The sequence below is a fragment of the Polyodon spathula genome, chromosome 22, assembly GCF_017654505.1.
Source record: "Polyodon spathula isolate WHYD16114869_AA chromosome 22, ASM1765450v1, whole genome shotgun sequence".
In the NCBI taxonomy this organism is placed as follows: Eukaryota; Metazoa; Chordata; class Actinopteri; order Acipenseriformes; family Polyodontidae; genus Polyodon; species Polyodon spathula.
The window spans coordinates 13,506,521-13,526,308 of NC_054555.1; the positions used below are offsets into that span (position 1 = coordinate 13,506,521).

Below are 19,788 nucleotides of genomic sequence, written 5' to 3' on the forward strand. Positions count from 1 at the left end.
TTCTATTTGTGTGTGTGTATATATATATATATATATATATATATATATATATATATATATATATATATATAACTATATATATAGACAAGGAAGAGAAGGTGTTCTCAGAAAACACAGGGCTGAGAAGTTTAAATTGTTAAGTGTTTGCCAGCTGGCGATAATTGTAAATGAAAGCCAGCTGCATATATAAGAACAGCAGTCAGTCTGCTCAGGGCTGCTGAGTGAAGAGCCCGATTGTGAGTGAGCAACCATAGAGAGAAAAAAAGGTACAATGTAAACATTTTCTTTGTTTAAAGTGGTTGTTTGTGTGTATTTTTTTGTTACTGGTGTCGTAGGTAATTAGAAGACCGGGGAAAAAGTGGATTGCACGAGCAGGCAAAAGGGGCAGCAGTTTAATTAAAGGGGATTATAACTATGTGAATCGACATTTTCTATCTGGCCATTTTATTTGCTAGATCGTATGATAATGTGTTCACACACCACTTTCTTTTTTATTTATTTATTTTCGGTCTGTAAAATATATGTGCGATGCATACTGTAACTTATGTCTCTCTTTATACTAGGCCTAGTGTTAAACGCTTTTGAGCTTTTTTCTGCCTGTAAAAATGTCATTATTAATCATATGTAGTTGATATTTACTGTATATTAAAAGGTTTTACATGTCAAAATGTTGTCAATCTTTTGACAACATCTTTTTTTTTTGTTTTGTTTGTTTGAATAGGAACAGGAGTTTTGTCATGAAGCCTATGTACCCAGGTTGGAAAATAAAAATGAGTGCTGTCTGTAAAAATAAATGAAAAAAACAAAGTGCATAATAAATAATAATAATACAAGTGCATCAGTGATTGTTGTGCATCGTGGCCTGAGATGATAACTGCAACATGGAGCTCAATTTTGTCCATGACTGAAAATCGTCCTTTAACTTTTTGATAATCGCTTGCATACCTATCGTTACAGTACTGCGTTTGTTAAACAGCCATATAAATGACACTTAAAGTTCATTTTAAATTATCTATTTTAGTTAATATATCCAATCAACTTATTCCCTGGACATAGTCCTAGTAGGCATAAACTTTAGAAACAATAGAACCTCCCCTTTAAATTCTAGACGGCGATCCACTTTTTCCCTGGTCTATGTTTTCCCCAGGACACCAGTAAGCAGAATAGCTGCCCGGTTTAATAGTCAGGTTCCAGAAAAGTGTTTAGTAAGTATTCCGAACAGAGTTAGGTTTTGCTTTCAGTTTGTTTATTTTGTATGAAAAATAGAAAATAAATAAAAATTTAAGAAATAGCTCAACCGCGCTTTGAAAACAAGTACCTGTGTGTGTCTGCGTCAATAAAGAGCTGAAAAGAACCCAAGAGGAGCACGGCCTCTCCACCCCTATTGAACTGCTGCTTTAAGATGTCTGAAGAAGTATCGTGTGAGGACAGAGTAAGCCGGACCACAGATGTCACAAAAGGAATATTTATTAAACCGAAAATAAAGTTTACAAAACACAACGGATGGGCCCTAATGTTGGGCATCCCAGCTAACAGTCTCAGTAATTAAAGCAACTAATAATAGCACGTGGTGCATGAGTCTGTCCTTCCCAGATAGGCCACTGGGCTAAAGCCTGGGATAACCCCACTGGTAAGTAAGGGTTTTGTTTTAATTTCATTGCCTTATCCTTGTTGCAGATTAACTGGTTTCCTTCTCTACACCAGGTTTCCTGGAATTCCTCCCAGCAGAGGGCACTCAGTTGGCAGGTAAGTAAACTCTTGTGGAGAGATGAGGAATGTAGCTTGAGTGCGGTGGCACCCCTCTGTGGTCGACCCCTGCGCCTGATATTATCCAAGTGCTCCTGTTTGTTGTTAACAGTTGCTACGCATACTACTCATTCTCTGTCTTCCTTTGACTCCCCCGCGAGACTAGCGCCGCTCCATTTTAAATCTCTCCCGTCTATCCCAGTTGTCAGTTCACCTCTCTCTCTCTCTCTCTCTCTCTCTCTCTCTCTCTCTCTCTCTCTCTCTCTCTCTCTCTCTCTCTCTCTCTATGCCAGTGCTTGTGGGAGATGTAGTCTTTTCCCCTATGGTTGAAACAACGTTCTTGTAAACCTTTAAATGCCAAGGGGATAGTGTTTGTAGAAATTGTGTGTTTTTGTTTATTTTTAAGTTAACAGGTAAACAGCTTAGCTGTCCTGTTGGTTAATTAAGTTCCTTAACAGTTTAGCTAGCGCTCCAAAAACGGAGTTGGGTTTTGTTTTGGTTTTGTTCATTTGGTTTTTGATTTCTGTAATTAATAAAACGGCACGGAAGTGTTATTAAAACACTTTAAATCTTGTGTCTCGGTAAATTTTAAAGTGTATATATAAATAAAAATCTGGTATTAAAATAAATCTCATTTCAGTTAATGTTGTACTTCCCTGTTGATCGCATCTGGACTCAATTTTGTAGAAAAGTGTTTGCTTTATAATTTACTAAAATTGAAAACCCATTCACAGATGTGTCCCGGATCTCAATTACAGCTACTCTACATATTGCAGCAAAACATCATGCTCTGCTATTACTGCTGAAGGCTTGAATCTTGATTAGCATGAAATATGTCAGCTTTAAATGGATTATAATATCTATTTTCATAACTCTATTTCTACCATTTTCTGTTCCTGCCTCTTTGTGATTCACCATTCCCCATTATATGATAAATATAGAATGATTATATAAAAAAGCTGCCACAGTTCTGTTAAGTGTAAGAAAGGTTTGGCAGGGTGACCAGTGAAAGATACCGATGACATGTCAAAATTGAATATGCAACAATCTGTGCAAAAATCTATTCCTTTGCCATCTTTCCTTCCTGACAGGAGATTCATTTAAAAATTGGAGACTTTAGAGTCAGTCTGCATTCCCTTCAATTGCACATCACAACAATCTCTAATTTATACCCCTGGTGCCTCTCTTGGGGTTGTAAAAAGATATTGGTAGAATAAACAGAATGATTAAACAATGCTTCTTAGACGCCTACACAGATTTCAAAATTTACAAGCAAAAGATTGATGGCATTATAGAGTAAAACGCTATTGGCCAATATGAATCCATTATTGTACAATCTGTGTGTTATAGTAGACCATTTTAGTGCTTTGACAATGTGTAAACTGGTAAATGGTACTGTCTGTCTCCATTAAGACAAGTATATTAAGATTTACTGTACTTTAATTAGCAAGTGCTGTGTGTTAAAATACTGTAAGCTGAAATATCTAAATAAAGTTGGATAAAGTGCACTAAGCAATGTTGATCTAGTTAATGAGCACAAATAAGATGTTTAAATCAAGGGTGTCCAGCTTGGTATCAAGGGCCATATTGTAATTTGATATTGGATTAGCCAGGATTTTTTTTTTTTCTTGAAAATGTACTTGTATCACTAGCTAGCTGGCATATACACTGCCTGCCCTCTTTATTAGGGCATACTATCTGCTGGTGCCACAGTTTTCCCTAATCACAACCTTGATGCAACGCAGAATAGACTCCACAAGGTGCTGAAAGCTGTCTCAATGGATTTTAATCCATTTAGTCATTACTATTTCACACTATTGGAGAAGAGAGGTAGGCAAAGGATTGTGATGACAAATGCGCCTTTCTAGTTCATCTCAAAATAATTGGATTGAGATCCAGGGAATGTGATGGCCATGGAAGAGACGTGACTTTTCCTTCATGCTCCTCAATCCATCGCACAATTCTGGCACGATGGATGGGTGCATTATCTTCTAGTGAATGCCATCAGGGTACAAGTCCTGCATTGTTGGATGCATTTGATCCACAATGATGTTTAAGTAAACTACAAAATTTGTTTGACCTTCCAGGAGTAATGGAAGGAAAGGCATGCCCCACACCAGGGCGATGCCAAATCCAAATCGGGCAGACATGTCCTAATAAATCAGTCAGGCACTTGTGCTTTACAGCATAACGGTGTGCTGTGATGTGTGACTGGGTATTCCTGACACACACCCTGACACTATTAATGAAGAAGCAGCATCTGGACCATGTGCGAACAGCTGCCAGGATGGAACCATTAAAACAAAAAATGACGAACTCAACATAAAGAGCCAGAACAACACAGGAGTAAATATAATACTGTCTTTTAAGATGATGCTGTAGTTAATGTGAGTGCTTTGTTCTATAAAAGGGTTCATCTTTACAACCCACAATCGTGTCAGCTCTCATTTTTTTGGTGCATTTTCAACTTCAGTTACTCAACTACTAAACAAACGTGAGACTGTGCTGGATATTTTCAAGTCAATCAGAACTCAATTTCATGCAAACGCCATCTTTCCTCAGCCCACTTCTTAGCACCACAGCTGTGACTCATCCTGGCCCTGCCATTGACACAATTACTGGATGCATTACTAACTGCATTATTAAAAATGGCAGGCAAGAATTAAAAAAAAAAAAAAAAAAGCTACATTATGTACCATCAAGTACCATGTTCTGCTCACAACTGTGTATCTGTTTTGCAAGTTTAACCATTTGTTATTTATTTAGGGATATTTCTGCTGAATAGATCCATCTTGTTTGCATGTCCAGTTGTTATAGTTTGTTCTCTCATTCTGCCTTGCCCTGGCTTTGGAGCTGCTTTGAGCTTGTCTGGAGAATCCTAAATGCCTTCACTGAACAGCCTTCCTCATTCTAATCAAATTATGTGACAAGATTTAACCTGTAAAGTAAGTGCTCTTAAATTCATTATAATTTAAAGTTACAACAGATTAATAAGCGTAGTTCCGACTAGTTCACCCTACTTCAGAATTAGCCAGGTTACGGTGAATTTAGACAAAACATTTAGAAGTGAGTAGTTTTTTGAGATTTACGATTATACTGTAAATTTACAGTATAATCGTAAATCTCGAAAAACTACTCACTTCTAAATCTTTTGTAGTCATTTTTGTATTACTTTAGTATAAATACATGTTAATTTGGATTCATATGTTGTTTTTTTCTGACTTTATGTGAACGAAAAGACACACTTTTGCCTGTTTTCCCATTGGAAATAGTGATATTTCAAAATATCACTGTCCTGGTCACAAAAGCAAAGTTTGTGGGGAATAATAGCCATTTTCGATACTTTTGAGGCATAAGCAATTAGGAAATAACACTTACTACCCAGGAACAAAAATTGTTATACATAGTGTAATCAACCTGCTTTTTGTACATTTATATTCACGGTTTATTGGACACCTTTCCCCTTACTGATCTTGTTTCAAGCTCAGAATGCATGAATTTCTGTCAGTGCCACAAAAAACTAAACCGTGGTATTAATCATGGCAGCACCCTTAAGCAGTACACGACTGGTCAAAGTTACAATTGTGATGCAACAGTCTTGACCAAAAAAAAAAAACCTTTCTGAAATGAATAGATAAAATCTCTCTTGAAGTCTTTAAAATATATGGTTTAAAAATGCAACAAGATTGATACAAAAAAGTTAAAATTGTTGCACGGTGTAATTGAACCTACTTGCTCAAGGAATTGTATCCCTGAACATCTCTGCCCTTCAAGTCAGGCACATTACTCTAAAAGGTGAGTTATTCACTTATTCTGTTTTTTTCTATCATCTTCTCATTTGTGTTCAGCTGTATTCCCATAATATTTATGCAAGCTCGATTTTGCTTAAATATTATGGATACACTATATATAATAGCGTTTTTAGTATCTTCCAACTGCTGCCTTACTCTCATTGTTGGTTCGTAGACACCTCTGCTTATTTTTCACCTCATTAGCAATACGAACCTGCTGTACTTCCAGCAACTCAGGAGAAAGAGCTTCTTATTTTAGAAACCATGACAGTTGGTTTCTTTCCACTTGTCACTCCTGTCTCTTCCTTGTCAATAAGCTGCCTTTATCTAAGCTTCTTTTGTAGTCTGTAACAATGTTTTCCTTGATGAGATGATGCTTTATACCCCATTTTGTGTTGACTGACCATTGTGTATACGTCCAGTATTCATCTCATGCTGTAAGCACAGGCTTGCTAAGTGTCTCTTTTATTTTGTCTTCTTTCACTATACAGCTATGGCCAAACATTTTTCATCACATAGAATTTTAAGATTGAGACATAATAAAAATGATATGAACATAATTTAGAGCTTTTATTTACATCATGTAATCAAAGAAACTACAAAATTATATCATAGACGTATATGGAAAACTATTACATGGTATGTAATTCAATATGTTAATGTAACATTATTCAAAAGGTTTCATTTGACTCTACGAAGCACAATAAGTTAATTCTATAGGGTCATGCAAAATCTTTGCCCAGAGCTGTAGTGTGTTCTTCTGCATATTTCTGGCGTATTTCAGAATAGATGTTGTTTTTCCCAAATGGCTTTTAAGATGCAAGCTTTCTAAAAATAATTCAACTGTTTACTGAAAAACTGTAACTAATATAACAGCAGCAAGAAACAACTCAGTAGCAGACACTCTCTAGCCTAAGCTGACCTGATTTTGTGTCAGGGAACCATCACCAAACATACAGACAAATACTTTCTACAGTAAGGGCACTGCCACACCTCAGCCTGTTCTACTGAAATATGAGACAGGGTGGTTTTGTACTTTCACAATTATCAAAATATTAGATCCCAGTACTCTACTCACTCACTACCAAGATTCAGGGCTGTGATTGCACAGTAAACAGCAAGCTCAATAAAATAAATCATGTTATCAATTTGTAAAAAAAAAAAAGAGCAGTGCTTATTGTCATTTTGATATTTGTGCATGCATTAACACATAGAATGTGGCCTGCCTCTTAACACTACAAATATTCAAAATACAAATCTGACCCACAGCTTTGGTCAAGTTAGTGACAAGAAATTGTAATATACTTAAGCTAGGAAAGTTAAGTCATTTTAAGCCATGTCATTGATTGAGACAGGATAGTTCAATTCTGTTACATTCTATGCCAGATATTCAATAACCACTGTTGACCATGATTGTATAACAATTTATGGTATACTACCAAGCTGAAAAGGAAAAACATGGTTTTAGTCACGTGCCAGATAACCCTAATCTGGCAAAAGTTTAGCATGGCAAAATCACAGTTCACACATGAAAGTAATACCTGAGAAAACAAGAATGACATGCTTATTCTTGCAGTGGCAATAACGTTAGTTTACCTACCTACCTTCAAATTGAAAGGGAACAGGGGGGTTACTTGCTCATAACAAATGGTTTCGTCCTCATCTGACATGAATTACACACTGATCATGGCACTCTTGAGTTGCTAGGAGACTAATTACAGTGCCCATCATTATTCTAGAAACATGTTGCAACAAAATAAGGATGGGAAGTAGCGGTCAGCCAGAAAATACATTGGCTTCAGTAGGATAGTGATGGTCTGGCCAATGTTTGACCAAGTGGAGACATGATGCATTTGGAACACATTTATAGGAATTGGAATGTTTATATAAAAATGGATAGTTTTACAGTACACAGGAAAGTGGAATGCCACAAAAAAATGTTTGAATATATTTTCATCATTGTGAGAAACACTGATTAACAGTAAATAATTAAGAAAGCCTTCTTTCAGGGGCAAAGGGTACTTAAGTGAGATATTTAGACATTAAACGAAGACAGGTGTCAAATGAATAATTAAACAGTGCAAATGGAGCACACAGCATGTTAGAAAATTTGCAAATTATCTGTGATGGAATATAGGCTGGTTCCCAAAACAAACAAACCTTGCCAATTTTAATGTAACTGTCATGGTAACAACTGAAGCCATCAGTCAAAACAATTAATAAGTCTGAGTCTTATATCTAGAACAAAATGTAATGCCTTATTAAAGTGCAGACTTATTAGCGCATGATACAGCCTCATGCTAAGATCTTATCACATCATGAACTCTGCTGGCCCCAGTCTCTACCTTTTCCACTGTTCAGCCGCGCCGAGCCAGCGGGGTTAGGAGGAGTCTGGTTGTTTTTCCACTGCAGAGCCCGAGTTGTGCAGCAGACATCACACGCAATCTAGAGTTGCTGTATTTGTGTTGTGAATGGTGGTTTTTCTTCGTTTTTGTTCTTCATATATTTGATGCTGTCCAAATGTATCGACATTTTCTGAAAGCATATATTTTTTTTTTTTTTTTTATAAAAGAGATTACATTTTTATGAAGCTTGAAATATTGACATGCCTTCCTGCAAAAGTACTGTAGCCACCAGAGATGTTATTTTTGTTACAGCTGATGATATTCTATTTTTAGTTGATGAAAAGGAAATGGTGCGTCAGAGAGCCCTGGTTAGTTTTCTTAGTGTACAAGTTGAATTTTTTTTTAGACCTATCAAGTTTTACCGCTTTGGAAATCCATAAGCTAATTATTATAGATCTTGCTGCTGTGAGAGAAAAAAATTTAATTTTGAATGAGTGTTCAAATTCTGCAATCTCTGAGTGTTTGTGTACAATATAGGATACATAAAAACTGTAAAAAGTGCCTATTTTCACTTTCATTATGGTGTGTAATTCCATATTGAAAATGATGACGATAATTGATGATAATTTTGGATGACTCCTATACTGAGTACAACTGAACGGGCTGCACTTCTGACTCGGTGCATGCCATGCACCGCCTTTCTAAAGTGCACTGACTGACGCAAAGTAATGATGAAATTCTAATTCAGATGTATTGTGAGGCCAGAATTTCACAGTTTGGTTCCCGATCAGCTCAATATATAGCCCAGCACTGCTCAGACCACCCTCCTCATAGCAACCCTCAGATCAGCCTTCTCATAGCACCCCACACCCCATTCCTCACACCACCCTCCTCACAGCACCCCCACACACCACTCCTCACAGCACCCTCCTCACACCGCTCTCCTCACAACACCCCTCTTCACACATCCCCCTCCTCACAGCACCCCTCACACATCCCCCTCCTCACAGCACCCGTCACACATCCCCCTCCTCACACCCCCCTCCTCGTACCACCCTTCACACCCCCTCCTCACATCTCCCTCTTCACACCCCCCTCCTCACACCCCCTCCTCACATCACACTTCACACCCCCCTCCTCACACACCCCTCCTCACCCCCCTCCTCACACCACTCCTCACACCCCCCTCCTCACACCACCCTCCTCACACACCCTTCCTCACACCCCCCTCCTCACACCCCCCTCCTCACACCCCCTCCTCACAGGGTAAGGTGTGGGAGGAGTGTGTGGGAGGAGTGTGGTGGGGAGTCACACTCCCTCCTGTGTGTGGCACTCCCTCCTCACAGCCCCACCACACCAACCTTCACACTCCCTCACACACCCCCCTCCTCACACCCCCTTAATCACACCACTTTCACACCCCCATCACACCCCCTTCTCACATCCCACTCACAACACCCTCCTCACAGCAACCCTCGTCACACCTGCTCCTCACAGCACCCTCCTCACACCCCCCTCACATCCCCCTTCTTACACCCCACTCATCACACCACCCTCCTCACACACCCCTCCTCATAACCTCTCCTCACACACCTCCCTAACACCACCTTCCTCACACCACCCTTCACAACACCCTCCTCACAGCCCCCTCCTCACACCACCCTTCACACACACCCCCTCACAGCACACTTCTCACACCTCCCTCATCACACACCCCTCTTTACACCCCCCTCATCACACCCCCTCCTCACACCCTCCTTCTCACACCACCCTCCTCACACACCCCTCTCACAGCCCTCCTCTTCACACACCCCTCACACCCCCTCCTCACAGCCCCCTTCTCACACCACCCTCCTCACACCACCCTCCTCACAAACCCTTCCTCACACCACCCTTCACATACACACCATTGCAGCCCCCTCCTCACACCACCCTCATCACACACCCTCCACACACCCTCCTTCTCACACCACCCTCCTCACACCACCCTCCTCACACACCCCTCATCACACCACCCTCCTCACAGCCCCATCCTCACAACCCCTTCCTCACACCACCCTTCACATACACACCATCACAGCCCCCTCCTCACACCACCCTCCTCACATTTCTCCTCACAGCACCCCTCACACCCCATCCTCACAGCACCCTCCAACCCCCCTCTCATACCCCCCTCCTCACAGAACCCCTCAGACCACCCTCTGCCAGCCCTCATGTCATCACACACATACACTTGCTGGCCTTTGTCCACCTCCATCTATTCCTTCATGATTTGCTGCCACTTTTTCCACCATATTACAGCATGACACTTCCTTCCTGTTTCATTCATGGTGCACCACTGGTTGAGGGTGATCATAGAACTTTCTTTCCTTATAAAATCTTAATGATATTTTTATTTGAATATCACTTTTGCTGGCAACACATAACTTTCATAACTTTATTATAGTTTGAAGCTAAAGTGATTTTACTTTCCTGGCCAAAAATGCTGCATATTTGTCTTGCTACACAAAATATTTAGCACATCAGGTGTGCGTACATTACTCAGCAGAGAGTAAATGAAAATATAATAGATATTACTAAATTGAGTGAGGTGCAGTACATAAGCATTTTATCTCTGAAGGCCTGGAGAATGAACTCCCTAATCACTTAAGAGAAAGGCCATCCCTTTAGGGTAGGCATGATGCATGTTTATGGGCCAATATAGGGAAACTTCCATCACCACACTTGGAGCTATTTTTGCTCTTGCGGAACCAGTTCTAAGTGCTGGTAATACAGCATTTTTATAAACCCCACAATTCATCACTGTGTTGGTGTGCCTGCCCCCCTGTATATTTATATTATGATTTATTGCTATTATTGTTTGTATTTTCTGCTGTTTGAAAACTGGCTATGTAGTAGTTAAAATGCAGTTGTACTAGTGTTTGGCTAGGAAGGGGTTAATTCCCATCCAGGGATGATTGGTCAGGTGCAGATGGTTAGGAGTTTATTGATTGTCAATTGTGCAATTAACTCCTAACTACCTGCTACATAAGCCCAGCTCCAGGCGTATTAAGGTTGATTGGAGTTAGGGGAAAGAACAGAGACAGAGTTTGAAGGAGCAATACAGCATTGTTAGAAAACTGCTGCTACCTTTGTTTTGTTGAGGTATTTGTTCTGTTTACTTTCTGTATTGTAGCTCTGTTGTGCCATTGTGCCATTTTATTTTGTGTTTTGAAAAGTCTTTATTTTGTTTAATAAAAAACTGTGCAGCCACATTCTTGTCACGCACATCAGCCATCCTGCCACAATATAAAATATAAAACTATCAGGAAAAAAAAAAGTATGACCGTAGTGTGGAACTCTGTCCTTTAGGCCACACTGAAAATCCTAGCAATTACTCTCACACTATACCAAGCTTTGGAAAGGTGATCAATAACATAGGAAAGTATTTTCACAAAACAAAGATACTGAACCATAAGAGCAAAAAAAGAGTGAAACACATGTGATTTATGTGATGAGCTTGACTTGGAAAACAAAGGTAACTGGAAAGTGGATCTTCTGCCTGACACTCGTCTTCAATTAGGGCACCAATAAAATCAAAGTTGACAAGAGAAGCTGACACTTCTGTGTCTTTATTGATTGTTTAGTAGCTATACTGCGAAAGGAACTTGCCTCTGTGCTATTTTATATTAATAGTGACAGCATCCTTTTTGGATCTTTAAACTTGTCAGACAACAAAGCCAGTTCTTTCTACTGTGGTTATATACTGGTGCTGTATTTTAATATATGTGGTTTAACATAACCTGTTTGTGTAAAGTATCTAACTCCAATGTAATCTCGCATGACTAATTGTGTCGTACAAGCTACATTCTCACAACAGAACCTAATGCACTGGTTGCATGAGACAGTAAAAGTACCTCTTGAAAGTGGTTTGTTCAGAATTGTTTGGCTGGAATCTGTAAAAACATCGTTCTTACAAATGACTCAGATGCAGTCTAGAGAGTAAACAAAACAAAAAAACCTTTTTTCCCTTTTCTCATCAGACATTTGATTCTGCTGAAGTGCTGTAGCTAGTTTCAAGATTAAATCTCTCCTACTGATATTTTCACTGGTGCATTTCTTGAACAAAATGAAAAAATTGATGGCTGCTAGGTCCAGTAGAGAGAACAGACTTGTGTGTGTGTGTGTGTGTATATATATATATATATATATATATATATATATATATATATATATATATATATATATATATATATATATATATATTATAGGTTATATAGATAAAAACATGTATTGTAAAAGGCAGTTCTAGTGTTAATGAAATTTAACTTTTAGATGTTCCACAAACACACACACACACACACACACACACACATATGCGTGTGTGTGTGTGTGGAAAGGTAATCAGACAAACAAGTAGCTAATGTAATTCAGAATGTGCGTGACAACACGTGAATTCATTTCTCTTGTTAAATGTTTTTATCTTCATGGCAACGCATGAACATCACCCTATGATAAGCCGTTTTAACATTTAATCATCAGTTTATGATATGAACAATTCGATTACTGATATCAGTAATAACATTTTTGATATCAACAATTCTCTTATTTTTTTATAGCAAAAACACAATTGTTAATATCAAAAATAGTACCTTTTATTTTGATATTGGAAATACAATACATTTCAATCAGAAAACTGTAAAGCTACAGCAGCTCAACTTGGATTCTGTGCTGCGAATGACACACACAGATGTGTGTCGATGTTTGATATGATGTGCTTGAGTAAAACTTTGTAGTTGTAGCCGATAGTTTGTCTTTCATTTTAATATTGATGATGTTTAAAATGTACTGTGACAATGACTGCCGTCGGCAGTTGTAGGTATAAGTATAACCGCGGTGGTTCCACGTGAGATTAAGTCAGAAGAACTGGATCTTGACTGCTGACATCAAGTGAGCCACAAGCACGATTCCTGCTCTGGTTTATGTGGGATTTTACAGCTATTTTTATCGTGAGAAAGCAATTGACCCTCCCCTTATAGTCGTACTGCCAAAAGAATGTCCTTGTGCAGTTTCATGGTGTATTCGTGTGACAACGTCACACAGTCATGACTGTAGAGTCGATTTTCACATGCATGTAAACCCAGGCATTGATGATGCAATCAATTGTCTGAATTGTTATTGCACAAAGCAACTACTTCCAGGCAGCTGCAATATTTCCCCTCAGGTGCGATCGGTCAAACCAGGGTGTTGACTCGACACTATCCAGTTCCACCTCCACAACTGTGAAAGACCAAATAATAATATGATTATCGATTTGCAGTGCTATATCTGAAAAGCAGAATAACATTCCAATGCTATATCAAATGTATCTCCTCTGTGACTAGTCCTGAGTCAGCATCCAAGTGTTTATTTGGATTCGTTATGAGCATATTCTTTAACAAATATTCAGATTACATGAAGTGTGTTGTATTCAGTCCAGATTTTGGCTAAAGGATACATTTGAACCCTGCTTATAAAACACATCAGGTAGTGTTCAATATAAGCATTTTCAGCATAAAGTGATTCTTGTAGTGGAAAGGAGTTACTGAACAGGGCAGTTCAGTGGCAAAATGAATCACAAACAGCAGGCAATGCAATGGCTCAAGCAGATACCAGAGATGAAGTCAGTCCCTTCTCTAAGGGGTTTCTCCATATAAGTTTGTATTCATTATTCTGTTAGAAAGTATGAGAAACCCGCTTTAAATTACTTTCAGTTTGCACTTTACCTCGAACCCTATACAACTGAATCAGTCAGCTTTTTCATAGCCATACTTGTGGCCAGATTCAACCCCATTTCTTTACAGTGCATTGACTCGGTGTGCTAATGAGCATGGTCTTTAGTGATCTATGAAAGTATAGTAGCATGCCAGGGATGTGAAGGTAAAAGTGCAGTGTGAGTGTCAGTCTTTGACTGAGATGAGGTGGGGATATAGAAGAGGCTATGCGATTATCCAATTGATCTGAACGGTGGTGGATCCAATGTTAAACAATGTATAAAGTTTTGAAAATCAAACATTCAAAAAAGTTGTAAATTCTTTTTAAAACCACCAGTATTTTAAGTTAAATGACAGCTTTTTAGATCAGTTGACCCTAGTCTAGTGCTTAAACAAGCCTGGCTCTTTACTGTGGTGGTTCAAGTGCTCGATTGGGCAGTACAGAGTTGTTGATTGAACCCCAGTGTGGTTTCAGAGTAAAGTGTTCACCTTGATTCACAGTGGTACAGTTATTTACTTGTTTCAGACTGCATTGGTTTGTATGAAAATGTTGTCTGAGGCTCAGATATCCCTGACCTCAGTGTCTCAAAGCTTCAGCTCTGTTTCCTGTCTTTTTCGTTTATGGATGTGGGGCCAAAGGGGGATAATATCATTTCAATCAGACATCTTGTCAGGGACTTATGCTTTAGAATGACAATCTTCCTGTACAGCCTGTGGAGTGCTCTATAACCACAAAATGGTTCATCTGTTCTCTTACCAGGAAAGCTCTTTTAGCGAGGTATTTATTCTCAATTACTGATAGCTCCAAAGTGACACATGGGGACATATGTTGTTTATAGCTTTCAGCTGTGCCCAGCAAACCCATTGTCAAGATGATGTTGTATATATGTCAGATATCATTTCAGCGATTTGTTGAATCTCATACAAAACAACTGTAATACTCCGAGGGGCATTTTGCAAAGCCTTGACCTTTTCTTTATTATCATCATCATCATCATCATCATCCTCATCATTTAAATTTTATTTTGTAAATTCTAGTTATTTGAGCTTAGTGAAATACATGGGTTCAGACAGGATATGTAACCATTCCTCAATGATTACCTTCTCTTTAACAGTATCTTTAATAAAGTTAATGTAGGATTTATTTTCATTAAAAATAAAAACCTATACATAGTCCCTTTGTGGCCCTTAATACAGCTGTAACCTGTAGCCTATAGCCTATAGCCTGTGTTTATTCTGCTCAAATCCAGATACCAATAAACCTGGAGATAATTATCCTGGAGCCAGACCCTGTTTGTTTAAACCATGAGTTAAACACATAGGCCGAATGGAAGAATTTTGTTTTTTAAAAAGCAGTGATTATCTGTTGCTGAGATGTATTTTCCAGATCATTGCTTGATGTTTGAACATGACTACAAAATATGTTCTTGTCTGCCTCTTCAGAACTATAATAGTAATGCCTCTAGGCCTATCAGCTTGGTTTGGGAAATGTGTGTGTAAAGCTGGCAACCTAAGTTCCTCTTCATTCAATGCAAACGAAAAAACGGTTTTCCATATTTTCCATACAGGTATGCAGTACTGACACTGACCATCTCGATAAACCCTGAGAATATTTTCATTTGCAGCTTGGTAACTAGTGGCACCCCTTTGAGCAGCAATGACTTCAACTAAGCATTTCATGTAACTGTTGGTCAGTCTCTCACGTAGGTTTTGAGGAATTCTGGCCTATTCCTGTAGTAGGGAAAAAAATCTGTTGTATGAAATGACTGATGACTTCGATCAGTAGCAGCTCAAGAGGTTTATTACAATGCGTGCAAGGGAAGGGAAGCAGTTAAATGAACACACCGCAGCAGTAACACAAACACACTCTCTCTTAGCTTAAGACGAGGTGACCCAATACATATACATGTTCAGCATAGCAACATTGAGCAGATTAATACGTTAACAATATTATGGAACAGTCCCGAAGTCCTTCCTATAAAGAGCTGTTTTTTGCTCAAAGCTCAGGAAACCAATTGTACACTCTCACACAATACACCTGTATCAAAAGCAAAACAGTCATCTTGCACTAGAATGTTTGGCCTCGGGAACATCACGCGATCCTCCTTAACCCTGCAAGTGCCGACTTGGGTATTGGCTGCCTCTTCATTCCTCCTTACAAAACTGCTTCAACTTGCATGGACAGCTCACTTCAGGTCCTGCCACAACATTTCAATGGGGTTCAGGTCCGTACTTTGACTAAGCCATTCTAAAATACAGAATTTCTTCTTCTGCAGCTATTCTTTTGTAAATCTGCTTGTATGTTTAGGATCATTGTCTTGCTGCATGACTCACTTTCGGTTCAGCTTCAGCTCACAGACGGATGGCCTCACATTCTCCTCTAGAATCTTCTGATACAATGCAGAATTCATGGTTGTGTCAATGATGGCAAGCCATCCATGTCCTGAGGCAGCAAAGCAGCCGCAAACCATCACACTCCTACCACCATGCTTGACAGTTGGGATGAGGTTCTTCTGTTCGAGCACAGTGTTTGATTTTCCCAAACTCACCCCTGAAGATCTACCTAATTATTTAAACATCTGATTCTAATTATCCCCTTAATTGAGCTGATAAAACCAGGGGTTCACTTACTTTTTCACATACCTTGAATCTTAATTACTCATTGTTTGTCTAATTCATACATCATTTTGTTTCAAAAGATGGAATTGGTTAATATAAACCTTACTGGATATTTAAGAAAAGACTGATTTTGATTCAAGAAGGCTATCATGGTAAAACTATGAAATTTACATAATTATCATTGGGGTTCACAAACTTTTTATATATATATATATATATATATATATATATATATATATATATATATATATATATATATATATATATATATATCGTTCAGCAGGTTAAAGACGTTGTGTTGTGTAAAATAGCTGAACAAAACCAAACAAAAGCCGTACTTGAAAAGAAAGACGCCGGAGCGTGGTTTTATTTCAAAACAAAACAAAACCTATCCCGTTCTCGGGTCCTAAACTAAACAAATGTTTCCCTAACTAAAAACATGGCAGGCTAAGCCTGTTACCTTGTCACCAAAACCAAATCGTAATCCAAATACCTTTTCCAATAGTTCAGCCCAGTCGGGTCAAAGTGGTATAATATGTGTGTGTGTGTGTGTGTGTGTGTCTCTCGCGCTCGCTCTCTCTCTCTCTCTCTCTCTCTCTCTCTCTCTCTCTCTCTCTCTCTCTCTCTCTCAACACAAACTCCTATTATCACCCACCCTGAAACACACACACTCATACCCTTTTAAACATAATTAATTGGTGTATTGAATTAACCTGGAGTTTGTTCCAACTCTAGTAACCACTACTGGGTCCTAATGACCCCAAGTATGGTCTCTGCCATTGTTTTTTTTTTTAAACCAAACGTAATTATTTGTTTAACACACCATTATCACTTACCAAGTGTATTAATTAACCCATCTTTAGTTTTTAATCCTAAACACTTTACATTGTTAAATTTCTTTGTTTACCATCCAGTTGGTTTATGTTCTCCTTCCACATTATTTTAGTTTCCTTTGAACCTAACCATACAACCTTTAGGCAGATGGAGTGTACATTCCTTACAGCCACGGCCTCCCAGCTGACCAATATTGTTCTGGAATGTACACTACATCACAATATATATAAGACAAAAAGTTCTTGTAAAAACCTTAGACTTAAGCAACACTCAATTTCAGTGTTGTAACCTGATTCACAGAAGAAAAAAATAAACATTCTGCAACTACTGTAAGAGGTCTAGCAGAGGTATATTTAAATGGTTTAATTGTGCTACGTGTTCATTTCATGAGCTCAAACTTTGAATCTTCTGTTCTGTCAGGTTTATAATAGAAATAGAAATCATTTTATAAAAGCAAGGTGGAGAAACTGAAAGAAAACCTGAGGGAAGAGATAAAGTAAATCAAGTGGCTAGTGAAGACAATAACCAAAACCCTAGTCTCTGTTGCATTATGACTTATGAGTCAATGATTAAAATATTGGTTGAAGCAAGACGTCTGGTTTCACAGACCCGATCAGCACATATCATACCTGATGTGAAAAGGAAGTTGAAGTTTAGTGTTAAATTGTGGCCTGTGAAACCAGCTGCAGGACTAGAATTTCCTAGTACTGGATTATTTCTAATACCGGTATGTAGCATAAATGACCCAATTGCTATACTCTCATATTGGAGGCCTATATTGTTTAAACATTCTACCCTTGTAAAGCAATGCTTCATTTCATTGGATAAAAATGTGTTAGTATTGCATTTTAATTACAGTGCTACTAATCTTATTATGGATTTTAACAAGTGACAAAAACTACCATTATTTAACACTGCACGCCATGTCAAAAAAGCAGTTTACTTTCTCCCAGCTGTGCTTGTTTTGTTATTGGCAGCATTTTAAAAACTGCAGTAAAGATATCAGTGCCATAATTAACATTTAACTCTAGGGTTGGAGAATAAATCCTTTGTTATAATATTAATGCTTCAATAAGTCTGCACGTTGTTAATATAAAATACAAGAGGGGGCTTCGAGCTTGAGAGAGAGTGAGCATTAACACATAATGATGGCACGCAAAACTTAAAATAGATGATAAGGAGCACATTGGGAGATCAAGTGAAGTTCCATCACTAGCACAAATCAAAGGCTTTGGGGCGGGCAGGATGAGAAAGGCTCTTTGAGGTCTGGGGAGGGCAGGCTGAGAAAGGCTCTTTGGGGGTCTGGGGTGAGCAGGCTGAGAAAGGCTCTGGGGGTCTGGGGTGAGTAGACTGAGAAAGGCTCTTTGGAGTTGTCTGGGGAGGGCAGGTTGAGAAAGGCTCTTTAGAGTTGTCTGGGGAGGGCAGGCTGACAAAGGCTCTTTGGAGTTGTCTGGGGAGGGCAGTCTGAGAAAGACTATTTTGGAGTCTGGGAAGGGCAGGCTGAGGAAGGCTCTTCGGGGTCTGGTGAGGGCATGCTGAGAAAGGCTCTTTGGGGTCTGGGGAGGGCAGGTTGAGAAAGGCTCTTTGGAGTTGTCTGGGGAGGACAGGATGAGAAAGGCTCTTTTGGGTCTGGGGAGGGCAGGCTGAGAAAGGCTCTTTGGGGGTCTGGGAAGGGTAGGCTGAGAAAGGCTCTTTGGAGTTGTCTGGGGAGGGCAGGCTGAGAAAGACTCTTTGGGGAGCCGGTTGGATTGGCAGTGGAAAAGAAGCCGAGTAGAAATACAGTAGCTGTGATAAATATACAGTGCAGGTTGGAATAAAGCTTGTCAGGTATTAGCAATAGAAATATTAAAATTATTATTTAGGCTGTTAATATTTCACATATATGCTAAGACGTTATCAATATGGACCGATAAGCATTTGCAGTACAGTACAATGTTTTGGGGATTTTGATGGCATTAAAGCATTACAAAAAAATGACAACAATATATTTATTCCTTATGGCAAGTGTGGTAAATCCCAAATACCACCCCCACTTATTATAGGAATTCTTGCAACATGCAATAATTTGTCAAATAAAATTATCCTTTAAGCTTGATCCTTCATTCACCTGATAGGATTGCAGTGGTACCTCTCATAAGCACTACAGCTAAAAATGTTTAGCAGGTTGAAGCATAGTCCTTTATCAGCACAAAATAAACAGAACGTACCTGGAATGAAACATTTTCTAAGATTCACCTCTGCAGCTCATACTACAAATTGTCTCAATATACTTGAGGGTCCAGAAGGGAAATAAAACACAAGTCAAATAAACGTAATCAAAAGTCATAACAAACGTATAAAGTCATTCAAATTTCCCTGTTCCCTGACTGCATGTATGAATATGATCACGTCTCTATTAGGAATTGCTTATTTCTGTTCTTTACATCTCAATTGAATAAGAATGCTAAAGGCTTGTAGTGACACCTAATGACAGAGCAGGGCACAAGCAGCTTATGGAAGGACATTTGGGATAGGGCTTGCTACCAGCTAATAGCAGATGAAAGAGAATTCAGTGTTAGGATACAGCTGCATCTTTGTTACTAACTCTGCATTTTGAATTTGTGCATTTGCGACATGGATTTCCTGATGAATGTACCTGGCTAGCTGAAGGAAAACTCGCACAATAAAGTATTGCAACAGATTTCTGTTTATTTTCTCAGGATGAACACAGTAGAGTTGCAT

At 38.9% G+C, this 19,788-nt stretch overlaps 1 long non-coding RNA gene across 1 annotated transcript in view; it reads left to right on the forward strand.

Annotated features, from left to right (window-relative positions):
• The first annotated feature begins 1,710 nt into the window (after nt 1-1,710).
• The window catches only part of LOC121296827, a 30,141-nt gene continuing 12,063 nt past the window's right edge, over nt 1,711-19,788 (forward strand). The window contains exon 1 of the long non-coding RNA XR_005947099.1: nt 1,711-1,746. This is a non-coding gene — a long non-coding RNA (uncharacterized LOC121296827). The remainder of the gene's footprint in view (nt 1,747-19,788) is intronic.